Source organism: Leopardus geoffroyi, chromosome B1, assembly GCF_018350155.1.
Source record: "Leopardus geoffroyi isolate Oge1 chromosome B1, O.geoffroyi_Oge1_pat1.0, whole genome shotgun sequence".
NCBI classification, from domain to species: Eukaryota; Metazoa; Chordata; class Mammalia; order Carnivora; family Felidae; genus Leopardus; species Leopardus geoffroyi.
The window spans coordinates 34,532,874-34,555,032 of record NC_059327.1 but is presented as its reverse complement, the minus strand read 5'-3'; the positions used below and the strand labels follow the sequence as shown (position 1 = coordinate 34,555,032).

The window sequence follows — 22,159 nt, the reverse complement described above, 5'->3', positions numbered from 1 at the left end:
TCTACAAAGTGCAATGAGATGTGTGTGTGAGTGTGTGTATGTGTGTGTAGATTAAATGAAATCATGTAAAAATTCCTAGCATACAGCATAGACTCATGCACATTAGTTTTCTTCTTGCCTTCCTGCCAGCTCAGTACCCCTTGATTTGAGTACCTACAGTACTCAGCAAATAGTTATTGAGTGAATAAATATAAATTCCTCCTCACATCTTCACCCCTACCCAAACTGCCTTTTTCTTCTGATCTAGGTTCATTGAAAAGCAAGGTGATAAATTCATTCCTCATGAAATGATCGTATTTAGGAATTTAACACATTAAAGAATAAATTAATTATTGCTCTAAGGACTTTTACGTTGTAACAAAGAACTCCTAGATACGAATTCCAGTAGTCGAATTTTACATATTGCACCGTGTTAGAAGTAAGGGCAACGGGTTTTTCATGAGTAGGTGGACCTTACTGTGCCTTTCAGATCAGCTGATGTAGGTGCCTGCTTACCTCTGAAGTTCACTCTGTGTAGTGAAGGTGGTAGGCAGACAGGGTGATTTATGGGGGATGAAGACGCCTTGGGATAATAAAATCTCGCCCCCACAGATAATCAATGCTTAGTATCTAGACGAAAGTCTTGGGCTGTAAGATGGGCTCTAAGAGACGCAGAGTAAGGCATAGTACCAACCCATCACATCTGATTTCCTGGGAAATGTGCCAACCCCCTGTACACACCTGTTTGCCCTCAAAGGATGAGCCCCTACCCACATGCTGGACTCGACACGCTCAGGGCCTGTGAATGTCTGAGGCAGTGAGCAATGCTGACACCCAGAGGGGAGAATGGTTGTGTCCACGGGGCCCCCATGGCAGACCCATGGGGAATGGCAGCTCCTCAAGACCCACTTCCTCTGAGTGGTTGAGCATCCGACTTCGGCTTAGGTCATGATCTCACAGTCTGTGGGTTCGATCCCCGTGTCCGGCTCTGTGCTGACAGCTCAGAGCCCGGAGCCTGCTTCGGATTCTGAGTCTCCCTCTCTCTCTGCCCCTCCCCTGCTCATGCTCTGTCTCTCTCTGTCTCAAAAATAAATAAAAACATTAAAAAAAAAAAAAAGACCTACCTCCTCTGAGAAGCCTGCTCCAGCGACTTCTGCCTTCTCGGCTTACCTCCTACAACACTGTTAGCTATGCTCAGGAAGCTGGAGGGGGCTGGGCATCATCTCTTGCTTTGAGTGTGCCATGGAAGCCACGCACATTCCATTCCCTCTCTGAGGCCATTTCCAAATAGATGCCAGCTTCAGGAAGGAAGGCAGAGTGAAGGCTTATGGAACAGCTCCAGAGCCTTCCCCTTGAATGTAATGTTATAGTGGAAGGTGCCAAGAGGCAGATGTGCTCTACCTTTGGGGTCGGGTCATTTTGTTGTGCAAAGATGGTGGTGAGCAATTCCCCACTAGTTCCCCCACCCGGGGACATATACGCTTTCTTGCTCTCCGCCTGTTTTATGTATTCATTTGCACCCCCCCCCCCTTCTTCCAAAAGTATGACTTCTGCTTTTATTCAGCAGCCTGGATACTACACGGGCTGGCATTTTTAAGGTAAGATTCTGTTAAAGAGAAAGCTGGATTAAAAAAAAAGAACCCTGTATTTATTTACTTCTTGTACTCATTCTGTATCTATTACTGTATAAAAAGTGCTTTACAGGTATGAACCAATTTAATTCTCTAGACTAGAGCTTCCCAATAGAAACACAATGCGAGCCACATATGGGATTTAAATTTTTCTAGTAGCCACATTAAAAAAGTAAAATGAAATGGATGAAATTAATGTTAATGATATTATATCTTATGTCCCGAATATTATTGTTCCAGTATGTAATCAATATACAATTATTAGGGGCGCCTGGGTGGCTCAGTCGGTTAAGCATCTGACTTCAGCTCAGGTCATGATGTCACAGTCGTGAGTTCAAGCCCCATGTTGGGTTCTGTGCTGACACCTCAGAGCCTGGAGCCTGCTTTGCATTCTGTGTCTCCCTCTCTCTCTGCCCCTCCTTTGCTCGTGCTCTGTCTCTCTCTCAAAAATAAATAAACATTTAAAAAATATATATGTATACAACTATTAATGAGATACTTTACATCCCTTTTTTCTACTAAGTCTTTGAGATCTGGTGGGTACTTTACACGCACAGCACATCTCAATGCGGACAAGTACATTTCAGGTGCTTGGTGGCCCCACTTGATGGTGGCCGCCCATATTGGACGGCACAGCTCCAGGCAGCCCTCTGAGAGTATTATAAGCATCCCTATCTCCCTGAGGAAAAACTGAGGGACAAAAGGCTACGTGATTTTCCTAAGGTCACATAGCTAAAAGGTGATCGAGCTGGGATTTGCATCCAGGCATCCAGATACCAGAACTGAGACATTTATTCATGAGTCATTCTTATCCCTGTGACTGAGAAAAGCACACTCTGGTATACCCAGCCTTGCCCAGTGACCAATTTGCTTAAGAAGACTGCTTTGAGCTAAAGGATTTGAGCTTCCCTAAGAAAGGTACTAGGCTCCGGGCATCTGGGTGGCTCAGTCGGTTAAGTGTCCAACTTCAGCTCAGGTCATGATCTCGAGTTTGAGCCCCACATCATGCTCTGTGCTGACAGTTCAGAGCCTGGAGCCTGCTTCAGATTCTGTGTCTCCCTCTTTCTCTGCTCCCCCCTCCACTTGTGCTCTGTCATTCTCTCTCAAAAATAAAATAAACATTAAAAAAATTAAAAAAAAAAGATGTATTAGGCTCCCAATGGTGAAAAATAAAAGCAAAGCTTGAATTTTAATTTGAATAAAACAAACAGCAGAGCATTAGGTGTCTCTGGCACCTAATCATAAACAAATATGGTCAACTCTGCCTTTACTTTCTGGACATTTGATGACATTTGGATTGATGAAAGACACATTCCTCCTCTTCACACCTGCTCTCTCAGTCCTTAGTCAGAGATTTTTATTCTACTAAAGACATCAGAAAAATGGTGGAGACCTCTGGCCAAATGTAGTATCTGATCCCACAGCTGGGGGAGTTTTTAGACAATAGGAAGATCTATTCAGCATTCACCTTTGAAGAACTCCCAGGTCATCCACGGCCATGTTTAATTCCAGGAACACCTTCTACCCTGAACACAAGCCAACTGGGTCAGCAGAACCTATCTGCAGCTCGTTCACACATACCAAAAAGCAAGCTCAAGAGGGTTTCAGCAACCCTCTCCAGGCATGCTGAGGAAAGGTCACAAGGGGAAAGCTCACCTTGGAGAGTATTGTTAAAACCTCATCTGACTGAAGTCTGGGAACTACTGCAGCAGATGGTCTTAATTATTCACACAGTTTAGCTCGGGAGTGGGCCATCGTCAGAGGGTTCAAGGCAAGATGCCCATGGACTGCAGTGTTTGATTAACATGAATGAGAGGCAGTGCGTGCCAGAAGAAAGTTGGCTGTGACTGTGGCTTATCAGAACGTGCTAAATGATCTCTCCCAATATGTTCTCGCTGGGCTCCTGGCTAAGCAGTTGAGGACATTCTCACATTCAATTCAGTCCACTGGAGGATACAACTTTCACTCAGTCGATACTAGGGTAAGCTACGCCAAGAAGAGGTATTATAGGAGTATCTGGGAGAGATATGGGAAGAATTCCTTCACATCACTGGGATTGAAGGTCCCAGGCATTCCTGACAAACGTCAGGCAGCATCAGCTCACCTTCTTCAAGGGCCGTGAGCACCCTCTATAAGCAGTGAGCCATTCAGACAGCCGCACAACTCCTCCCCCATGAAGAACAGGCTGGACCCGCTGCCACCTCTCTACTGTCAGGAAGCGGTTTAGAGGCACGCGGACCTGGGTTCAAATCTCATTTCCACTACTCGCTCTGTGACCTCAGGCACACTTAGATTGTCTAAGTCTCCGTAGTTCATCTGTCAAATGGAAACGGTATCTACTTAAAAGCAACTTTTTAAAGGGAAAGCAAGAAACACCTGCTTTTCAGGATTGTTACAAAAATCAAAGGTCGGGGGCGCCTGGGTGGCTCAGTCGGTTAGGCGTCCGACTTCGGCTCAGGTCATGATCCCGCGGTCCGTGGGTTTGAGCCCCGCGTCGGGCTCTGGGCTGACAGCTCAGAGCCTGGAGCCTGTTTCAGATTCTGTGTCTCCCTCTTTCTCTGACCCTCCCCTGTTCGTGCTCTTTCTCTGTCTCGAAAATAAATAAATGTTAAAAAAAAAATAAAAAAAAAATCAAAGGTCGTACTTCTTATGTTCCTGATCCACAGTAGGTGGTGAAAAATGTCAGGTAAAATATTTTGGTTCAAATAAGTGGAGCCTGCTAGACTTGGGTCGGGCAATTCAAGTGCCAACCACAAGATGCTAAGCCATATTATGCAAGTGGTTGTGCTTAATTTTGATCTTCAGGTTTCCCCAAGTGTTACCTGGGGAACTGGGAACTCCCAAGGATGAGCTTAGGTAGTTCCTCCTGGATCCAGCTCTTGGGACAACTTATTTGAAAACTAGAAATACACATTTGCTCCAGAGAATATATGATTTGGAGAAAAGCTTAGTTACCTCAATCAATAGGTGTCTTCACATGTGCTGGATAAGCTAGGTGGGGTGCTAAATTGTGCGAAGTTCAATGGGAGGGTGGGCTCCAGGGAGTCTGTCTATAGTGTCTGCAAATAAGACTTTTATTTATTTATTTTTTTTAAAGTTTCTTTTTTTTTTTTTTAACGTTTATTTATTTTTGAGACAGAGAGAGATAGAGCATGAATGGGGGAGGGGCAGAGAGAGAGGGAGACACAGAATCGGAAGCAGGCTCCAGGCTCCGAGCCATCAGCCCAGAGCTCGACGCGGGGCTCGAACTCATGGACCTTGAGATCATGACCCGGGCTGAAGTCGGACGCTTAACCGACTGAGCCACCCAGGTGCCCCCAAATAAGACTTTTAAATGGGGTTTATGTCATCCAATGCTATGACTCCAACAGTGGCATTGTTCTCATAATGGATGAATATTTGAAAATCCTTTACCTAACTTGAACCCAACAGGGCTCCAAAAGGCAAAAGAGGAAATATAAAAGTGGAATTTCCAGGGTCCTTTTCTTAGGCTACTATTTGACAGCTGAATAATTTTGCCTAGCAGAGTACGAAAGGCCGACTCTAAAAAGAAACCCTGAGTCTCAAGATTTCCTTGGGGCTTTCAAACGTTTTCCTTCCCCAGAAGCGGTCCCATCTGAATCACTCCATCACCTCCCTTGAAAGGGGCATTCTGTGCTAGAGAACCTGCCTGCCTAAAAACATTTTCGGAAAAGTGGCTATTGACTGGCCTAGGGTAGCCTTAAACAATATGACAGACCACGGCCCCTTACCACCGACACCTCACTCCGTGGCGCCCAGTCAAAAAATGCCCCACGTGACCCAGCTGATTCCTAGTCAGTAACAAAGGCATGCACAGACGAGGGGGGGAAACCCACTGTAAACACCATTCGCTGTTTGCACGGCGTGCGTTTAGCAAAAAGCACTGCTCTTCTACAAGCTGATCCTCTTAACCGTTTCCCTTCTTCCCTCCCACCAACACGACTGTCTGAGGCCCTCCTCAAGCAGGCCTCCCTTGGGTTCCAGCTCTCCATGACTGGCCCCGCCATTTCTAGGCCCTTCCGAGGTAGGGAAATGATTCGTTCCTCGCAGCCGTTGTTCCACATCTTGTGCTCCGGAGCTCCCAGTAGCGGGCCTTCCTGCTTCGTCGCATAAACAATGGCACCACTCCCCAGCCATGAGCAGTGGCCCACGATGCAAAGGGCACTTGCTCAGCGTTCGTTGAACAGGGGAGCACAGAACCCAGTGGGATTCTTTCACCCAGACAGAACGCTCCACTTAATGTCTGTGCCAGATGTCGGCATTCAGATACGGGGTCAAGGGGTGGGGTGGGGGCTGTCTCCTTCATCAGACCCTCACTGCTAGGGATTCCTGCTGGATCAGCAGGACTGATGAATGGTTCTCATTCATGGCCCAGAGCACACCGCGGGGAGGCTACCCCAGCTGTGGTCCGGGTGCTGCTTCTGGCCCCACATGGAACACATTCCTTTGTGGAAGAAGGCTGCCTTTGGTGAGGGGGGTGTGCTCAGAGAATGAGGGCAGCGGTGGGGGATGATGGGGCCTTTCTGAACCACCTCAGACAAGAATGCAGACTTTGACACCAGGCTTGGCCGGGGCTGGTCCATTTGGCCCCTGGCCAAAGATTCCACCTCAGCCCTGTCTATTTCTGGCCACAGAGCAGGAATGTTCAGGGCACCGGGAAATGGTGAGAAGGTAAGCATATAAAGCTGAATTTTTTTTTTCAGCCTTCAGAAAGAGGTCTTTGTCGGGCATAATTTGTTGTGATCAACTAGGGTTCCCCACAGTCCATCTCTGGCTCTGGATGGAATCTCATTTTAACCAGGCTGCTTCTTGGGGAGGCTGAAGGTACAATTTCAGACTCTTAAAAGTGTGCCTAATGGAGACTGTCAGACTGGATCAGAAAGGGAAAGCCAAATACATATAGCGTCTATAAGAGACACATTTTGGGGCACCTGGGTGGCTCAGTCGGTTAAGCATCCGACCTTGGCTCAGGTCATGATCACGAACTGTGAGTTCAAGCCCCACATCAGGCTCTGTGCTGACAGCTCAGAACCTGGAGCCTGCTTCAGATTCTATGTCTCCCTCTCTCTCTGTCCCTTCCCCACTCATGCTCTGTCTCTTTCTCTCTCTCTCAAAAATAAATAAACATTACAAAAAAAAAAAAAAAGCTCATACACTTAAAAAAAAAAAAAAAGAGACACATTTTATCTCTACAGCACATAGTCCATAAAGAAAGGCAGAGAAAACCCAAAAATCAGTGCTGCTGTTTGAAGGCAATACCATTGTAATGGCGGTGGGAACAGAGTGACGCAAAGATGCCCATTGGATTCAAATTAACCAATCCGTGGCCCTAAAAAAATGAAGGCCTAGTCTGACTCCAGGATAACCTACAATAATTGAAAGAACACAGTGTTGGCATCTGAGAGTGGTCAAGATTCAGATCTGGCTTCTGCAACTAGAGAAGGGTCTTACCATCTTAGTGAGTCACATAAGAAGTATCAAGGGCCCAGGGCACCTGGGTGGCTCAGTTGGTTAAGCGTTGGACTTTTGGACTTTGGCTCAGGTCATGATCTCACAGTTTGTGGGTTCAAGCCCCACGTTGGGCTCTGTGCTGACAGCTCAGAGCCTGGAACCTGTTTCGGATTCTGTGTCTGCCTCTCTCTTTGCCTTTTCCCCACTCATGCTCTGTCTTTCTCTCTCAAAAGTAAAAAAAAAAAAAAAAAAAAAAAAATTACAAAAAAAAAAAAAAAAAAAAAGAAGTATCAAGGGCCCAGTAGAGTGACTGGCTCATAGCAATGCTCAATGAGTGGTAACTATTATAATTATAAAATCAGCAAGAACCTGGAAAAATCCAAGGAGGGGCTTCACTTCACCCACTGACCACTCCTAACACACCACTTAGGTAACAGGTTTTAACCATCCCCCCACCTCCCTTCCTCTGTACATACACCCCAAAACACTGTTTCCCAGAGCTACAATCAGTAGCCAAACTCGTCTGAGTTTCTGCACCACTTTAGGGGGAGGAAAACAGAAGCCAGAGCCAGAAGGGTGTGCAATCCAATCACTGCCAACAAGTCGTGTTTTTAGGGCAGGAAGTGTAGTTAGGGATGAGACCCACTGCATGCAAATCCATGGAGCATTGGTCCAGACAGAGACAGGTGGGGAGGGGCTTGGCCATGCTCATAACAGGAGTATACTGGGTGGGAAGTGGAGGGAATTCTGGGCTAGAGGGAGTACACAAACCAGTTTTTCAAAGAGATGCCTCCTCAAGAGTGGCCACGGAGGTACTGGTTAGCTTTCCTTGTGCCTCAGGTAGGGCTAGTCTTAGCAGGACTCACTTTTGGCTTTCTACACTTTCTGTGTCCCCACTAGTTTCCAGGCCAAGCCCTCATCCAGGTGATGCAACCTCAGTCAACAGTCAGTTCTTCAGGACTGAGCCCCTCAGATGAGAACTAGACCCAGGGGGCCCAGCAAAGGAGGGAGCAGCCACATCTCTGCCTTGTCTGGAAATGTCTGGCTACACACAGGAGGCGGTAGGAGTGCCATTCTCAACTTTGTTAAGAGCCTGTGATCTGGGATTCTGCTGTCCATTAGAAGCAGTGGCTTCCTTCCAGAAGCCCGGTGAGTAATAGGAGGCACTGACCGCCACATCACCAAAGCTGGCTGGGCTCAGCTGCACAATGCCAGCTGGTGCTGTGTCACTGATGATCATTCCTGGAGATAATGGCATCTGCAGAGTAGTGGCATATACACACGGACCTACAAGTTCTTGCTCTTCCTGGGGGAGGCAGACTTTCTCAGCTACCTTTGGACCTGATCAGTGTCAGTGGTGCTGATCACAAGTCTTTTCGGGGCTTCTTAAGAATGATTCTAATATTCTCACTGCATTTCCAACCATGGCACGGCTCCCACTGGTGGCTACAGGATGCCTCCACTTTCTTTAGCATGGCACGTACTAGCTTCAACCCACAACCGTAGGTTTAGCCACACTGACCTGAGTGCATGTGGTCCCCAGAAGATACCTGCTTCCACACTTCCCTGACTTTGGTCTTGCTGTTCTTTGTTCTAGGATACCATATATCTACCTCCTGAACACCTGTTACTCTATGTTTAGGAATCTACCCACATGTATATATAGAAAGTCTTCAGGAATCTACTAAAAGACTTTTAGAACTGATAAGAGTTCAGCAAGGTTATAGGATACAAGGTCAATATACAAAAGTTAACTGTTTCTGTTCACTTTCAAAGAACAATCCAAAAAGGAAACGACTGGGGCGCCTGGGTGGCGCAGTCGGTTAAGCGTCCGACTTCAGCCAGGTCATGATCTCGCGGTCTGTGAGTTCGAGCCCCGCGTCGGGCTCTGGGCTGATGGCTCAGAGTCTGGAGCCTGTTTCCGATTCTGTGTCTCCCTCTCTCTCTGCCCCTCCCCCGTTCATGCTTTGTCTCTCTCTGTCCCAAAAATAAATAAACGTTGGAAAAAAAAAAAAATTTAAAAAAAAAAAACAAACAAAAAAAAACAAAAAGGAAACGACAAAACGAATTCCATTACAATGGCATCAGAAAGAATAAAATATTTAGGGGCCCCTGGGTGGCTTAGTCGGCTAAGTATCTGACTTTGGCTCAGGTCATGATCGCATGGTTCATGGGTTCAAGCCCTGCATTGGGCTCAATGCTAACAGCTCAGAGCCTGAAGCCTCCTTCGGATTCTGTGTCTCCTTCTCTCTCTGCCCCTCCCTTGCTCATTCTCTCTCTCTTTCTCACTCTTTCTGTCTCTCAAAAATAAATAAATGTTGAAAAAAATTTTAATATAATATTTAGAAACAAATTTAACAAATGACATGCAGAATTTATCCTCAGAAAGCTACACAGTTTTCAAAGATATTAAAGATCTACATACATGGAAAAACATCCCGTGTTCATGGATTGGAAGACTTAATGTCATTAAGATGAGCATACACATTAATCTATGAATTCATCAAAATCTCTATTAGAATCCCAACTGACTTTTTCATGGAAATTGAAAAATTGATTCTCAAATTTATGTGGAATTGTAAGGGATCCAGAATAGCCAAGACAATTCTGAGAAAGGAGAACCAAGTGGGAAGACTCACACTTTCCAATTTCAAAAGGGCAAAAGGTTAACACAAAGCAACAGTTATTAAGACAGTGTGGTACTGGCACAGGACAGACACACAGATCAGTGGAATATAACTGAGAGTCCAGTAATAAACTCGTATATTTATCAGTAATTGACTTGGACATGAGTATCCGGACAATTCAATGGGGAAAGGCCAGTCTTTGTAAAAAGAATGGTGCTGGCATAACTGGATAGCCACACATAAGAGAAAGATGCTGGACTCCTCCTCCACACTATTTACAAAAATTAATCCAAAATGGATCAAACAACTGCATATAAAAGCTAAACTACAAAACTCATAGAAGAAAACGTAGGGGTAAATCTTCCTGACTTTGGATTTGGCAATGGTTTCTCAAATATGACACCAAAAGCACAGGCAACAAATTAAAAATATGTATATTGGACTTCATCAAAATTTAAAGTGCATCAAAAGGCACTATCAGGATGTTTCATGAACCAGGGCAGCAGTAGTATGGGTAGGAAAAAAGGCATAGTGATCAAGTATTCATTGTACTATTTACATGTCTATCTCCCTTTCAAGCCTGTGAATCCCCTTGAGGGCACATAATCTCTGTATCCCCCGAATCCATTATAGTATAAATGCTGAGTACATGTGATGTCAACTGAGAAACAAGGAGACACTATCAAGAAGGTGAAAAGACAATTCACAGAATGGGAGAAAATATCTGTAAATCATAGATCTGAAAAGTGTCTAATATCCGGAACATATAAAAACTCCTACAATTTGGGGTGCCTGGGTGGCTCAGTCAGTTAAGTGTCTGACTCTTGATTTTGGCTCAGGTCATGATCTCATGGTTTGGAAATCAAGTCCTGCATCAGGCTCTGTGCTGACAGTGAGGAGTCTGCTTGGGACTCTCTCTCTCTCTTTATCTCTATCTCTCTGTCCCCCTCCCCTGCACACACACACACACACACGCACACACACACTTTCTCTGTCTGAAAATAAATAACATTTAAAAAAAACTCCTACAATTCAATAAGAATAAGCCACCTAATTTAAAAATGGGCACCGGACTTGAACAGATATTTCCCCAAAGAAGATATGCAAATGCCCAATGAACACCTGAAAAGATGCTCAACATCATTAGTCACCAGGGAAAAAGCAAATCACAACCTCAATGAAATACCACTTTGCTTACACTAGGAGGGCTATACAATGTTTGAAAAAAAATTTTTTTTAATGTTTATTTACTTTTGAGAGAGAGAGAGACAGAGTGCAAGTAGAGGGGATGGTCAGAGATAGAAGGAGATGCAGAGTCTGAAGCCGGCTCCAGGCTCTGAGTTGTCAGCACAGAGCCCGACGCGGGGCTTGAACTCACAGACCGAGAGGTCAGGACCCAAGCTGAAGTCAGACGCTTAACCGACTGAGCCACCCAGGCACCCCTATACATTTCTTTTAACGGGGAAAAGGTAGGTGTTAGTGAAGATGCAGAGAAATTGGAACCTCCATACATTGCTGGTGGTAATGTAAAATGGTACAGCTGTTGTGAAAAACAGTTTGGCAATTCCTCAAAAAGATAAACATAGAATTACCATACAACCCAGCACTTCCACTCCTATTTATATACCTAAGAATTAAAAACAGATGTTCAAACAAAAGTTCGTATACAAATGTTTATGGCAGCACTATTCGTAATAGCTAAAAGATGGAAACAATCCAAACGTCCCCCAACAATGAACAGATAGGGGCGCCTGGGTGGCTCAGTCGTTTGAGCCTCTGACTCTGGGTTTTGGCTCAAGTCATGATCTCGCTGTTTGTGGGTTTGAGCCCCACACTGGGCTGTGCAGCTGGCAGTGCAGAGCTTGCTTGGGATGCTCTCTCTCCCTCTCTCTCTGTCCTTCCCCCACTCACGCTGTCTCTGTCTCTCTCAAAATAAATAAACTTAAAAAAAAAAAAAAAGCAATGAACGCATAAACAAAATGTGGCGTATCCATACAGTGGTATATTATTATGGCCATTATTTGGCCATATGGAGTATGCTTACGTGCCACAACATAAATAAGGCTTGGAAACATGCAAAGTGAAAGAAGCCTTATGTTTGATTCCATTTATACGAAATATCCAGAATTGGGCACATCTAAGCAGGAAGCAGATTAGCAGGAGTGGGCGTGGGGAGTGAGGGTAGGGTGGGGGAGGAGAAGGAGGTGACAGGTAAGGGACACAAGTTTCTCTTTCCGGTAATGAAATGCTCTAAAATGGACTGTGGTGATGGTTGTACATATCTGTGGATATACTAATATCCATTGACTCGAACACTTTAAATGGGTGAATTATATAGTATGTAAATTACATCTCAACTAAGCTGTTAAAAAATGGACTTAAATGACACTTGCGTTAAGAGTATATATTTATGAAGTAGCCGCTACATGATAAACACTGTATTAGGCACTGGGAATTCAAAGATGACTCTGACGTGGGTTCTGCCCTCAAGGAGTGCACACAATACTTACAGCAGCAGGAACAGTACAGAACGAGATACAGGAGTGAAAGGAGGAGGCGGTGATCACACCTGAGGATGAGGGACAGGAAAAGCCTTAGACATTGACACTGAGCAGGTTGTGGAGGCAAGTTTGAATTTGACAGGTTGGGGGTGGGGAGATCATCCCAGGCAGCAGGTAGGGCTGGTCTGAAATAACAAAGGGTCTTTTGGAAGCCGTGTGTGGTGCAGATAGCAAGATGAAAAGCAGAGGCACTGCGGGGTGGGGATGATGAGAGGTGGGAGAGATGACAAGCAGAGGGCCGGCAGAGAGGGAACTTGAACGTCATGCTAAGAAATGCTGAGTTTTCCTTTTGGGGATAAGGAGCCAATGGACAGTAAAGCAGGGGTGGGGCGGGGCGGGGGGCGGGGTGATGGGGGCAGATTTGTGATCTAGAGCAGGAGTCAGCAAACTGCAGCCCATGGGCCAAATCTATAAATACCGTTTCTGGAAATGAAACTTTATTGGAACACAGCCATAATGAGTTCTTTACTTGCTATCTGTGGCTGCTCTCCCACTAAAACAGAGTGTGGACCAATAACAACACAGAGCATATGGACTGTGACGTCCAAAACGTTTGCTATCCGTCCTTAGAGGAAAAGTTTACCACCCCTGCTCTGGAAAGATCACTGTGGCTATTGCATAAAGGAGGGCTTGGTGGGGGTTAAGACCAAGGGAAAGGAGGCCAATTAGGAGACGAGCAACTCTCTCGTTGCTGGGTAATGTCACAATGTTGGTGTAACTGGCATGGTTGTGGGGTGGAGAGATGGGCCTGGCTTTGTGAGCTGTGGGGAAGGAAAAACAGCTGGGGAATATCAAGTCAAGAAAATCAAGAGTGCCTGCTTTTCTGGAAAGGATGAGAGACCCCACAGGGTTTCACTGATGTGTAAATTTTAGTGTTTTTGTCCTCATCATTAAAATGTTTCTAAACATCATTTTTAGAAGAAGGCTCTCAAACAGAGCACCTGAATTCAAGGCAGCTTAAAGTTTTTTATTTTACTTTATTTCATTTTATTTTAAGTAATCTCTACACCCAACAAGGGGCTCAAACTCAAGAGTCAGTGCTCTACTGACTCGGCCAGCCAGGTACCCCTAGCTGAAAAGTGTTTTAAAGAAATTATTCTTACCACTTGGTTATGGGCATGCTAGAGCAATTCTAGGCAACCCGGTGGATAATCTTCCTCTCTTCACGTGTTGCAACAAGCCCAAGGTCCACAAATTCTTTGGCTATGCTCTAAGGCTGCCGTTGGCACTAGGTGGGCACTAAGGGGTTGGCGGCCGGCCATCAGAATAGTATTCTTGACCGACGATTTTATTTTGTAAAATTTTTTCTAACGTTTATTTATTTTTGAGACAGAGAGAGAGCATGAACAGGGGAAGGTCAGAGAAAGAGGGAGACACAGAATCTGAAGCAGGCTCCAGGCTCTGAGCTGTCAGCACAGAGCCCGACATGGGGCTCGAACCCACAGACTGTGAGATCATGACCTGAGCCGAAGTCGGACACTCAACCGACTGAGCCACCCAGGCGCCCCTACCGACGATTTTATTTTAAATACATGTGTCAAATACCATGTCTTACTCATTTTTGTGTCTCCTACAATGACTGGCAGAGTGTCTGGCACATAGAAGGCCACTAATAAGTCATTTTAGTTAAGAAGGAAGAGAGAGGACTAGGTGGGAAGAGAAGGAAAGGAAGAAGGAAGGAAAATAAGACAGGAAGGCAGTACATGGCCACGAAAATTTCCCCCAAGGCTGAAAACTCATGCTGCAGGAGAAGCTGATAAAAGGGCCGTTCTTCAGGTGGATGTGAGTCCCCTTCTTCCAGGGAGAGCCTGGAGGGACCATACTTAGTGGTCATGTGTTAATATAGCTGCAAACGCCAAATATGCTGTACTATCTCCCCCAGATATTTTAAGGAAATAAGTGGCTTAAATCTCACAACGAATCTCGATGTTTGTGTCTTTCAAACATCTCTTGCAAACTGCCTCGCGAAGAGAAAATGAGCGTCCAATCCCAAGACCCCGAGGTGTAGCTAAAGCAGCTGCATGCCGGCATGAGATGTAACTGAAACCTCTTGCTTTACCGTGTGCTCCAGGTAATGTTCTAGTCTTGGTCTAGGCGGTAGTTACACGGGCATGTTCATTTTGTAAAAATACATCCAGAACAGGTAGCTGTACACCCATGCTCACAGCAGCACTATTCCCAACAATCAGAAGGCGGAAGCAACTCAAGTGACCACTGATGAACGAACGGGTAAACAAAATGTGGTACGTCCATACAAAGGAATACTATTCCCTTAAAAAGGAAGGAAACTGACATGCTGCAACATGGATGAACTTGACGACATAGATGTTGAGTGAAATAAGCCAGTCACCAAAAGACCAAGTACCATATGATTCCACTTACATGAGGAACCCAGAGTTGTCAAATTCATAGAGACAGAAAGTAGAATGATGGTTTCCAGGAGGCTGGGAGGTGGGGGCGGGGCGGGGGCGGGGAATAGGGGCTTAGTATTTAATAGGGATAGAGTTTCAGTTTGGGAAGACGGAAAAGTTCCAGAGGTGGATGGTGGTGACGTCACACAACAATGTGAATGTGCCTAAAGCCACTGAGCCCCACACTTAAAAATGGTTACAATGGTGAATTTCAAGCTGTGGATATTTTATCACAATAAAGACAAAACCAAAAGCGTATACATGTGTATGCTTAGAATTGGTGCCATTTCACCTACATGTGCTATTCTTGGTGGGGGGTGGGGGAGGAAGTTGACTTTAAAAATGCACTCAATTTTATATTTGTATTTGATTTAGGAAGATAGGAAAAGATCTTTCTTACTAGATCTTAGGGTCACGCTGTCACCCTGGAAAGCTGTGCTATGTTTATCCCGCTACTCTTTGGTGCTCCAGGACAAGGCTGGGGGTGGGGGAGTTCATGGATTCAAGTTCAAAGGCAGTGACAAGAAACGGAGCAGAGTAAGCTGTTCACAAGTCATCCACATAATGTTCTCATTAGGCGTATGCTTTTCAGGCAAGCAGCATCATTTTCCCAGAAGATACTCTAAGCATTGTGTTGGGGACGCATCAAGGAGGGCATATGGCAGCTTGCACAAAACCTCCACGGGTCTGCTTGTCTAACAGATTCTGACAATGAAACAACTTGAAAAATGTCTCATCATTCGCATGCGATATTACAGTATGAAGTTGGAGGTATTCCACACGAAGGCATCAAAAGCCTTGGGTAAGAAGAAATGATTAACTGTGGTCCTAATTACATCCTCATTATCTGTTGAGTCTGTTCTCACTCTACCCCCGGACTTGCCACATATCACTTACCTGGGTATGTCGTTTTTGCCAAGAGAAGTGCCAAAGATTTTTTTTGAACTCCGGACAGAAATCTTATCTAAATTGTCACCATCACGCTCTTATCACCCTGGAATAAGTGGCTATTCTGAAGGGATGGTCCTGTGCCAAAAGAATTCTCAGACACACGTGGCGGGCAGGAGCAGCCAGCACACCTGGCCAGGTTGGGTTCCCTGCCAAGCATGTGCCATGCACAACAGCAGGAGCACAGCTGGAATTACTAAAATAAGAAGGTCTGAAGACTCACTTCGAAACTAGACATGGCTGGAGAGCAGAAGATAAGCAGTGCATGGCTGCAGGTGCATGTCTGTGCAATCTGCTTGGCCCTCCCAGTCCTGGCCCACGGTTGCCAGTTCTGCTGGTTCCGGGGGGCCTGGGGCGGGGCAGCCTGCGGCCACTTCATCTGACGCCTCGTGGCCCATTCAGGGTCCACGGTGCAGCTGGGTTTATGTGACACAGCCACGGGCACAGATCACTAAGACCATTTTCCAGAGGGGAATGAACAATAATCACAAGCTGTTTTGAATCCAGGCAGCTCCAGGAGTGGGGGACTCTACTCCCTAATGCTCCCAAAGCTATAAGGAAAGAAGCAACTGTCACAGCTGATGTGGCATCACCTAGAAATTCTGCTCCCACGGAGACAGCCTATTAGCTAAGGGGGAAGAGAATTTATGGCTGCCAGAAGACAAGGTGATTCAAGGTTAATGGTTTGCCCCTTTGAGTTCCTACAGTTTGAATAATGGGATTGAGTAACCAGTTTCTCTGTCCCTGACTGCCTGTTTTATGGAAGGTGTGTTCATTCAATGTCTATTTCAGGGCAATGAATATAAGAGCAGAAAATCTAGGAGTCAAGAAATAAGAGATTCCATTTTCCCACACGGCCAGCCAAGGAAGAATTCCAATTCATGAGTCTTACTAATAAGATGTAGAAATGATTTATCACCCCACTTCCAAGCAAATAAGCACAAGTAATGAAAATGCTAAAAGTAAAAAATTCTGGTGTTCTATATCCTCATCAGACCAAGGCAGAATAAACAAAGCTGTCCATAACTGAAGGACTTCAGAGGGAAGTCTCTTCCCTGTCATGAAATTTAGGAATCTCCGACTATAGACACTAGCTGCCAAACTACTCAGGCGATGATCAATGATGGGTAATTGTTCTCAGTGAGATTTCCTTCTGGGGCCTTGGTCTTGTCCAAGAATTTCAGCGACAGCGGATTTGCTCATCCTACTTCCAGACCTAGGAGCCAGAGACTAGGGGGGAAAATGCTGCTTCCTAGTTCACAGAGGCCCACCCTGAGTCCTCAAGAGGGAAGTCACTTTCATACGGTTCTACAATAAGCTGGGAAATAAACCCAGGCTTCCTGACTTTGCAGCTGATTTACCGCAAGCACCAAATGGCCAGTTACTATATATTTACACACGGATTTCTAATCCCAGGTGTACGGGAAGTGATAAGCTCAGGATGCAGCCAGAGCCAAGAGGAACACTTCAGAGAACAGCCGATAGCCCATGAGCAGCACTGAGAAACAGAGCCACCGTGGCCCAGGAATGAGGAGGTTGGGTCAGGTCCTGGCTTCGCCAATCCCTGCCTGTGCCATCTGGACAGCTTATCTGTTTGCCAGTGTGCTCAGCTGTAAAATGAATTCAGTACCCATCTTACTCTTCGGTGGAGCGTTGTAATAACCAAATGACACAGTGGATAGAAAAGTGGTTTGATAGGAATAACATACAGTATGAACATAGATTATAAAAACCAGCAGAACTCGGCTCAACTTTACAAAGGCATTTTGGGGGAAAGTGGGAAATTTTTGTCTTTGTTTTGTTTTAATTTTTTTAATGTTTATTTATTTTTGAAAGACAGAGAGAGAAAGAGCATGAGTGGAGGAGAGGCAGAGAGAGAGGGAGACACAGAATCTGAAGCAGGCTCCAGGCTCTGAGCTGTCGGCACACAGCCCGACGTAGGGCTCAAACTCATCAACTGTGAGATGACGACCTGAGTCAAAGTCAGATGCTTAACCAACTGAGCCACCCAGGTGCCCCAAAAGTGGGAAATTTTTTAATATGGGCTGGGTATTAGATGATAGTAAAGAATTATTGTTAATTTTCTTAGGCATAGCAATGGCATAATGGTTATTTAATATTTTTTAAGATCACACTGAAATACATAGGGATAGAATTATTATCAAATTTGAAATCTGGAATTTGCTTTAGAAAGAAAGAGAAAAAGGATAGATAGGAGCAAATATGGCAAAATATTGATAACTGTTGAAGCTGGGGGAGAAAATATGGAGGCCTTCTCTCTACTATGCATATATGAAATTTTTCAGAATACAAAATAATTTTTTAAATTTATTATTGTTATTTTTTTATCTTAGCAAGAGAGAGCTTGAGTGGGAGGGGGAGGGGCAGAGGTGGGGAGAGAGAGAGAATCTTAAGCAGGCTCCGCACTTGGCATGGAGCTTGATCCTGTGACCCTGGGATCATGACCTGAGCTGAAATCAAGAGTCAGAGGCTCAAACCCCTGAGCAACCTAGGCGCTGCCCCCCCCCCAAATACAAGATAATTTTTAAATAAACATTGCAGAATTGGGGGGTGGGGGATCACAAAGCTTCACTGAAGTTCATCCCCAGAGCACAGAAGATCTGTTTCCTTCACAAGACCCTTCCACACTGGTCATCCAGAGGTCAGAGAACAAGGACATGGCAAAAGGCCAGGAGAAGGCAGGCCAGGAACCCAGGTGGAAGCCTCTTTCAGAATTTTCTGTCTGCCATGCATCCAAACGTCAGCCAGCCTATAAAGTCAAGTGCACACTTTGTCTTCAGACCTAAGTATCCTATTCACCTTAGACCAAGTCACTTGTTAACACAAAGTTACAGGGGGACACACAGATGCTTGCATACCCCCCCCACCCCCCCCCCCCCCACTGAGGCTCAATTCCTTTGGGCCCCAAGAACCCCAGGGCCAAATGGGGGCATGCACTTTGCCATGGGAGTGAATGGTCATTCCGGGGCAGATACTGGGGACCAGTAAGGGGAACAGGACAAGAGGGAGAGGGAGATGAATAATTTAGCTAAGGCAGGGTCCAGTGAGCCAGTCATTCATCTGGGTACTGACTAGGGAAATGAGCATTTCCCTCTTCCTTCTAAGCCCCATCCCTGACCATTTTAAGTACAGAATACACCATAAATAACTAAAAAGTTCCAGCAAAGGTGACAAATGGGCTTTGGGGGTTCCTGCACAGACAGGCTGGCGGCGGTATAAGGGAGGAGCCGGAGTACAGGAAAGGGGTTCGAGCCCCCACTGACTAGCTCCCTGGCCTTGGGCTTCAGAGCTTTTCCTCCTCTGCAAAAAGAAATGATCCGGCTCATTTTTAGAACTCCGGAGTTCAAAGATTTTAGGGGGCAAAATTAATTTGGGGCATGTTCCGACTTACGTGAACATCGTTCTTCTCACCTGGACCTGAGGTTTCCTAACATTTTGAGCAGTTCAGTGCTTCCCACCCCCACCCCACCAAGTTCCGCCGCGTCCCCTCACCCCACCCGCGCTGGTTTTTGGTGGTCTTCGCTTGTTTCTTCCAATCATTTCTAGCTCGGCGCTGATTTACAGCGACACCTCCAGCAGGCAGCTACAGTTAGAGGACTCCCAGATTTGGAGTGGGGGGAGGGTGTGCAGCGCGCAGTGGCCAAAGCGCCTGCGTAAAACTGTAGGCACTGAGTCCTGCGCGGTGCGTACAGGGCTAGGATTTGCTCTACCACTGGGGCGACCCTGCATGTACGACCCTCGGGTTAGCTTGTGCTAGTTCTTTCCTACTCCAAGGTCTCTTTGTGATAACGGCGGGAGAGGTTCCCCGGTCCCCGGACAAGCCAGCACGACGTGGGAGGGAACACCTTGGGAGCGGACCGCGCCTGTCCTCCTACAGGACTCAGGGCACTCCTGCGCTCAGCCCAGCCTTTCTAGCAGGCTGGGAAGAAAACCCGATTCCGAGGCAGTGGAAGATAGAGCACCCAGGCGTACCCCTGGTGGCCCCCATCCGCTCTGCCCCAGCCCTGTGCGCTCCGTATCCCCAAAGTCCGGGGACACCCCAGGGCACTCCCCGCTCCCGCGCGCCCCCCCATACCCTCAAAAGCCAGAACGCCGGGTAACCCTGGCCCCACGCCGCACCTAGGGCCCACAGAGCCTCGACGGGCTGCGTCCTGCCGGGTCGCAGGAGCCCCCGGCAAGCCAGGAACACAGCGCCCTGATCCCCGGGGCGCGCCAGCTGCAAAGCCTCGCCCGGCTCAGGGAGAGGTGGGGCTGGCCGGTCCGCCCGAGTCGGAAGGGGCACCCGTTAGCCGGCAGGTCCTAGCATCACTCCGAGCAAGCAGCCTTCGCTCCAAGTGCCCGCCACGCAGGTCCGGGGAACCCGCAGCACGGCCGAGAGGGAGCTCCGCAGGGAGCGGGCCCCGGGGACCCCACCGGGACGCTCCCGCTTCCCTGCCTACAGCTGTGCGGAGGGGAGGAGCAGGGAGCGCTCTTACTTGGCAACAGGGGCCCGCGCTGGCTTGGCTGGGGCCAGCTTTCCACGGTGGCCCCTCTCCGCGCGCGTCGCCGCTGCGCCCCTTTCCCGAGCAGAGGGGACGAGCCGACTTCTCAGGCCGCTGAAGGAAGCGGGATCCAAGTTGAGGAAGCCGCGGGCCGGAGTCGCTCCTTTACGCTTTTCCCGGTACTTTTAACGCGAGTCGGGAAGGCAAACCCCTCCCCGAACCCACCCCCTTCCCGGGAGGTGGCCACCGCGGCAGGCCCGGCCTCCGGCCCCTTTTGTTGTAATTCGAGAGCGGCCCCTCCCCGGGCCCGAGCGGGCTGTGCGGGGGAGGCCGCGCGCCAGAGGTTGCAGCGCTTCCCAGGCTCTTCGCGCCCAGGTTTCCGGAGACTGAGCAGCTCGAGAGGGGGCCCTTTCCTCGGGGAGATTCCTCTACCCACCCCCACCCTCAGCAGCTCCCGGAATTTAACCCTTCGATGCCCTTATGCACCAGCTTTAGGGTCCATGGTTTCCAGAGAACTCAGCGCTGCCCGGCACATAATAGACGTTCAATAAAAACTGGTCGGTGAAGGAGTTCCGAAACCCATGCATCTCGCCTGGGTTTCTTCTCTATGGGGAAGCAGATTCTGAACGTGAAAACAAACGGCCCCCTTTCTTGCTGCAGATCACATCTACGGACTTTGCAAAGCCTCCCTCTCTGAGGATTGGTTTTCTCCTTTGTAATTAAAGGCTTTGGATTCAGTGACCTCTAAGGTCCTTCCCCGCACGGCAGGGCCAGGATTAACAAGCTCTGCGCTCAGGGAACCCAACAGGACACAGCTAAGGGGTGCATATTTTGCAGAGGGACATTCCATGCCTGGCTCCGAGGCTCACACTGGGGGCAAAGTGAGGGCGTCTTACACGTAGGGGGAGCCCTCTGTGCGGTTTCCCGGGGCTCCTTAAGCAAGAGGAAGGCTTGGCCAGACAGGAGGCAGCCAGCTGTAAAACAAGGCATCCGTCCCTGGGCCTCTGGGCAGGCAGTACCCAGAAGGGACAGACTACAGAAGTCTGTGACATGAAGGGTGGCAATCCTCTTGCCTTCCTCCCACCTTAGCAAACCCACAGCACCAGCAGTGACAGGTGGTGACTCCCAAATTCCCCTCCAGCTCCGACCTCTCTCCTCACTGTGGATTTGTAAATCCACTGGTCTCCAGGACATCCCCTCCTTGGCCTTCTAGACACTTCCCGTGGCCAGGCTAACTTAGCATGCTGGCCCCCAAACTTAGTCCCTAACTCACAGCCCACCCCAACCCCTGTGAGCTCCGCCTGGAAGAAATGGGGTCTCTGCAGGCCCCTCCTCCTAACCCTTCCCCTCCTCCAATCAGTCCCCTGGTCTGTTGGGCTGGAGAGGAGGGGGCAGGAGGGAGATGGGTGTGGTTATCAAAGGGCGGCAGGAGTCCCTGTGGTGCTGGAATTGTTGGGGATCTTGACTGTGGTGGTGGATACAGGAACCTACACAGGTGATAAAATTGCACGGAACTTAATAAGGCAGGTGCGTGCACGTACAAGTAAAACTGGGAAAATCTGAATAACATTGGGTCAATGTCGATACCCTGGTTGTGATATTGTGCTATGGTTTTGCAAAATGTCACTGTTGGGGGAAACTGGGCAAAGTGTACCAGGCATCTCTCTGTATTCTTCCTTACAACTATACATGAATCAATAACATTTTTTAAATGAAAAAAAAAAAAAAAAAAAAAAAAAGAGCTCCAGGGCCCTCAGTATGCAGTCTGAACCCCTTGATCCAACTGATAGGAACCCCAGAGGCATTTCCAGCCTGCCCATCTCTCGGCCACATTCTTTCCTCTTCCCCACAGGCCCTGCTTGCTGTTTGACATGCCTGCTCTTTCACACCCCAGGGCCTTTGCACATGCCATTCCCTTGACTTGTCTGCCCTGCAGGGACCAGCTCTTTGAGACCTAACTCAATTGGCACAGTCAACACTACACAGTGCCTGAAACCTAGCAGATGCTCAATGAATGCCGCTGAAAGT

At 47.4% G+C, this 22,159-nt stretch overlaps 1 protein-coding gene across 1 annotated transcript in view; it reads right to left on the bottom strand.

Moving 5' to 3' along the window:
* The window catches only part of LOXL2 (lysyl oxidase like 2), a 94,935-nt gene extending 74,364 nt beyond the window's left edge, over positions 1 to 20,571 (bottom strand). The window contains exon 1 of the mRNA XM_045457099.1: positions 20,126 to 20,571. The gene's annotated coding sequence lies outside the window, so the exon portion shown is untranslated. The remainder of the gene's footprint in view (positions 1 to 20,125) is intronic.
* Between the last annotated feature and the right edge of the window lie 1,588 nt (positions 20,572 to 22,159).